We start from the raw sequence: 6,048 nt of genomic DNA, 5'->3' as shown, positions 1-6,048 counted from the left end.
TATATTATAGAACTGACACATTTAAATGGGAATACCAAGACATTCAATCTAAACTAAACAATGAAAAATAAAAAAGATAGTTTTTAAATTCTTGTTTGCAAATTTTAAAATGTTAATAATACTCAGTGCTTTTGGGAGATATAGAGAACTGGGCATTGTGGTGATTGCGAGAGGAAATTTCCACTGGTGATGTAATGTATATTGACACCTAGAGAAGGCATGTAGAAAATATACATAATGGTGGACAGTGCCTACCAGTGATGCATAAAAACAGTTGGTCTCAGTTCTGTACATTTCTGTAGCCAGCTGGGAAGAAACCAGCACAGTGATTGCCAGGGAAATTTGGTAATATATTTAAAAGTACAATCCATTTTACCCAGAAATTCCAATTCTAGGAATTTATTCTAAGCAACTAAACAGCGAAGGGCATAAAGGAAATGGAAACCTGACAAGGCAAAAGCAAAACAGGAAACTACCTGTCTGACTAAATGATCACTACCCTAAATTATTATGCAAACCTTGAAATAAAATGTTACAGTATTTAAATAGGCAATCTAGATCCACATAATTATATGCAAGAATATCTTAGGTGTTTAAAAAATTAAAACTAGCAGAACATTGTGATTTCATTTTTGTAAAATAGGTATGTACATATGTGTAGAAAATAATTGAAATGAAGCAAGCAGTTGACACTGGTCATCCCTGGAGTTGGGAGCTGGTGGGGTCATAAGGAACTTCGGCTCTTACTCATATCATGTTTTGCACTAAGCCTGTATACTTTTATAATCAATAAGGACATTTCTCTTACCTACCATAAATGTAATTCCAGGCTAAGGAGGTTTGGTCTGATACCAGCACCAGCTCTGTATACCTCAGATGCTGGTGGTGTTCATCCTGGTGAGCCAGCTTTGATAAGTTATTGTGTCCACATTGGATTCAGTGCCTCTCTTGTACTCAGTAGCTGTCTCTGTGGTTGAACCTACTACTTCAGACTCTAGCAATATACTAAAATGCCTGGAGTCAGGGAGGTCATGGGAATTTCAATGATCTAAGAAATTCTTTTTATTGTTATTATTGTTGTTATATATTTCCATATCCAAAAACGTAAAACTTGAAGGCCAGGTATGGTAATGCATGCCTTTAATCCCAGCACTCAAGAAGCCAAGGCAGGCAGATCTCTGTGAATTCAAGGCCAGCATGTTCTAAGAGTTCTGGGGGGTCGGGCGGGGGGAAGGGAGGAAAGGGGTTAGGGGAGCTACTGTAAAATAATGAACTATTATCCAATGTGCTTTCCAAAAGAGAAATTCCTCTTAATAACTAGTCCCCACAGTTAATTTGCACTTTGAGTGAATCCAAGGCATTGTCGTCTGTGTCCCATGGTATTACATTCACATCGATATATTTGAGGACCCAGTGTAGGGGTTAAGCAGGAAAACTCCACCTTAGCAGGTCTAATTTCAAACCTGACACTCATTTCTAAAATTATCACACACAAAAAGATCTACTGTAAAAAAAAAAATGAACTGATATCCAATGTGCTTTCCAAAAGAGACATTCCTCTTAATAACTAGTCCCCACAGTTAATTTGCACTTTGAGTGAATCCAAGGCATTGTCATCTGTGTCCCATGGTATTTCTTTACTCACTGGGAATAATGATGGTAATGAAAGGGCTGATGAAGCACCCTTTCCACCGACTTTGCAAAATACTACTGGAGTTTTATCCTTAGCAATACTATGGATATTGTTGCCAGTGTCTAGGCAGCCCAGTCTTTGAGATGGAAGCCCTAGCACACCCAGTCTCTTGGTGATTTGGACAAGAGGATATGGTGATCCTTTGGGGAGTTTTAAAAACTTTAAAAAACACCCTCATCTGAAGTGACAAATCCATTTTCATTATTCATTTGACTGAATTTGAGCACCGCATGTTCTCAAGTCAGCATTATCAAAATCATGCACAGAAAGCAAAGAAGGAAATTCACTTGGTTGATGGTAAACAAAACCTAAAAAGTGGGATGGTTGTTATACAAAAAACTGTGCATATGGAACCATAACCTTGATGACTGTGAGAAAGTACTCATGAGATACTATAAAGGCCCATTGTGTGTGCAGAGGCCCCATTTGGGTCTGAGCTGCAATGTAAACACAGCTCTGCCTGGACTTCCACAACTGATTGTCTTTTCTTTTCACAATAGTTTTAGTGTTGGGTCTGGTCCCCAATAAGAAGAGACACTCGTGTTTCTCTAACTTCTAAACTGATACACACTGGCTACTCTTGTGCAATCCGGCCTCCACAGAAGGTGACTTAGGCTACAGGCCAACCCTTTAGAAAGAGCCCTGCCAGTCCTAGGTTGTGACATAAAGTTTATCACTGGGCAAGCTTTCTGCTTCTTTCTTAGCATGTCAGTTCAAATAAGGTTGAAGAAAATTAACCCTAAGATCTTTGAAAGGGTAAAAATACTACATCAGGGTGAGCAGAAAGTATGTCTACATGATCTGCTGAGGAGTGTGAACATGCATATGTATGATCTGATAATCACACACAAAGCTGGGTGTGGTATATGCCTGTACTACTAGCACTCAAGAGACTGAGGCAGAAAGATTGCTACAAGTTTGAGGCCAGCTTGGGCTACATAGACCCTGCCTCTAATTAATTAAATAGTGCCAGACAAATAGTGGTTTTTTTTTTTTTTCAAAGATTACCTCACAGTTCTGTATGTCAAATCCATCATGACTGTTAAAATCAGCAAGAATGTTCTATCTAGTGGCTCTAGGGGAACTTTCTATGTCCCTTTTTTCCTCTAGATGTCACCTGTGCTACATCATATCCCCCACCCCACCCCATAAATCACACAGTGAAACCTTATTCCCACTATGATGGCATTTGGAGGTGGACCTTTGGTGGGTGATTAGGTTGCGAGGGTAAAGCCCTGATGGGGAGGATTAAGACCCTAATGAGCTGGGCATGGTGGCCCATGCCTTTAATCCTAGCACTCAGGAGGCAGAGGCAGGCCAATCTCTGAGAGGCCAGCCTGGTCTATATAATGAGTTCCAGGCCAACTGTAGCAACAGGGAGACCCTGTCTCAAAAAGACAAAAAAACAAAAAAAAAGTAAAGACTTTAACAAATGGGACTCCAAAGATGTCTCTCATCCCTTTGGCTATGTAAAATAATAGTGACTTCTGCAATCTGCTGCCCAGAACAGAACACTTACCAGTATTAAACTTCTAGAACTATGGGAATTTCATTTATGATCCACCCACCTGGTCTGTAACACTTTCTAGAGCAGCTTCAACAAGCTGCATTCCTGGCTTTTGTCCTCATGTTCCGTCTTCAGGGAGAACTGTGGTAAGTCAATTTTTTCACATCTTTCTGATTATAGTAATGTCTCCCTCTTGATTACATTCTGGAAAGTCTCTCCTCGATCCAATGTAATTAGATTCGGCACACTCCTGGATAAGCTTCAATCATCTCTCCTAAGTGTCTCTCTCTCTCTCTCTCTCTCTCTCTCCCTTTGCCCATAGATATATTCTCTCTCTCTCTCTCTCTCTCTCTCTCTCTCTCTCTCTCTCTCTCTCCGAACATATGTGTGTGGGTGAGCTAGGAGGCCAGGGTGCAGCCCTGGGTTTCATTCCTCAGAGCTGTCCACCTCATTTTTCCTTGGTTCAGGGTCTCTCACTGTCTTGGGATTCATTGAGTAGCATATACTGGCTGGATCTACCTGTCTCCACCTCCCCAGTGCTGGGATTACATGTACTTACCACTATGCTTGGATAAAAAGTGTCTACAAGCCCTTATTATTTCTGTGAATTACCTGTTTATATCCATAGCCAGTTTTTCATTTGAGTCACCTCTGTCCTGTGAACATACAGGATGTTCTGACATGCCTGCACCTTTTTGCCCACTATGGTATAGGTGTCGAGAAGGAGATGAGCCCCCTTAAAGAGTCAAAGCGAAAACTCCATACCAAAAGATATGTTAACAAGAGAAACACATAGCCAGTTCATTAGACATTGTTCCAGATAGCACAAGAATTCCACATTAAAGGCCTCAGAAACTTGAACTATTCATTTTTATGCTTAGGTTCAAAAAAGATATTGCAGCTGTGATTCCAATCATATTTCTTCCACACACACAAAAGGAGTATGGGCTAAAGCTAGCAGACTGAGCAGAGAATCAGGCAAGGATGCTGCTCAGATTCTTGATTTCGCAGCATCCCTCTCCCGGGTATGGGGCAGGACCCTTCTGAAATGGGATTTTATGACCTACTTACACTCAGACAAGGAAGGTCAGAGTTCCTTTAATGGCAAAGCTGAGACAGAAAGGCAGGAGATTAGAATAGCAGTTTTAGGTTTCATGCCTGACCTTGGAGAAAGAGGTTCTGATTTCTGAGGTCTGCGTTAAGGGAGTGCAATTCTGGATTCTGTGGTCTGCCAGACTGGAGAATGAGGTGGTCCAGAGGGCAAAAGAAGGTCAGAAGCAATTGCTGAGGTGGCTTGGGAGGCCTTTCTTCACTTTGGGGTAATGTTTTTTGAGCCTCAACAGTGGAATAGGATGTTTTCACATGATCACATTTTTTATTTCCTTTATGACTTTTGAATCTTGTTTTAAGGGGAAAAAAAGTTTCCCTGTTCTACAACTTTAAAACAATGCATTCTTTGTCTCGTCAATTATTTAAATATTTTATGCATCAGAATTTAATGTTTCAATGTTGTCCTTTTACATTCAAGTAACTAGCCAGTTATTTCAAGATGGTTCAAAGAATAATCCAGTTTCCTTGTTGTGAAACACTAGCTAACTTTGCAGTGTATTAAGTTCACACAAGCATTGTATCATCTAGATTTGTCCATCAGTCACACACTATTTTGTTTTACAATAGATTTGCAAGATGTTTTAACATCTGGAAAAACTAGTCACTCCTAATTGCTATACTTTTTCTTTCTTTTTTCTTTTTTTTTTTAGAAGAAGCATTTCATTACAGCATTAACATATTCAAAAGAATTTCCAGAGCAAAGATGTATATCTTTCAAAACTGGATGTAAATTTTTAGGTTCACAGTTGAATTAATACAGTTATATAATATTGAACTCAGTATAAACCCTATAAGACATAAAATTGAATGAAGTTTTAACCTTTTAAAAAGATCTCTATTTCATTTTAAAATATACTGTTTCATACAGAAAAACTCATTTTTAATGCTACTAACACTTAGATGTTGGCACATGTATCTCTAATCTCTATGTATCTGATTATTACTAGTCATAGTCAGTTACACTCGTATCCTTGGCACCTGAGTATGGATATATATTCATCAGGTAGATTTCAGTGGTAATGTTTTTTACCTCTACTAATTAAGATGAAGCAGATTTTTATGCTTCTTCCACAAATATAACTCTTTAAAAATGCCTGCATGTAGGTAAATGCACCCATGTCATGCAATGCCCGCAGAGGACAGAAAAGGCTGTCAGATCCCCTGGAACTTGAGTTATGGACATTGTTACTTGCCATGTGGGTTCTGGGATTCAAATCTGGGTCTTCTGCAAGAACAGTCAGTGTTCTTAGCTGCTGAGCCATCTCTCCAGCCCAATATAACTCATTTTTTTATTTGTTGATTTTTTTGTGTGTATTTCATACAGAACATCCCAAAAAATCTTATTCATCTATATACCCACATTCCAAATGGCACCCTCCCATAGCCCCCCCGCCACTGGAGCCCATATACTATGTCATCCCTGTTACTGTCCACTGTGTTGTTGGCGCCCCCAGCCGTTCCCCAGTTCTTGTCCATCTGCTGAATCTAGTCAGCCTATCTAAAGTTCCTTATTTTAGGAAGATCAATTCTACCTCATCTAGCAGCAATCAGTTGCCAATATTCCTTTAGATAAGATTGGGGTCTGCTGTTCATTTTCCCAGTTCTATGCTGGGTTACTGTCTGGGAGTCTCTTGGGCAACTAAACAGCTGGCCAACAACTCAAAGGAAGGTATTTCCTATCTAGCATTGTTTCCTGCTATGTAGCCTTTAGCTATACACATGGACTCTTAAAGAATTG

This window comes from Nannospalax galili, unplaced genomic scaffold, assembly GCF_000622305.1.
Source record: "Nannospalax galili isolate Female #2095 unplaced genomic scaffold, S.galili_v1.0 scaffold235, whole genome shotgun sequence".
Classification (NCBI taxonomy): Eukaryota; Metazoa; Chordata; class Mammalia; order Rodentia; family Spalacidae; genus Nannospalax; species Nannospalax galili.
This window is presented reverse-complemented; position numbering follows the sequence as displayed.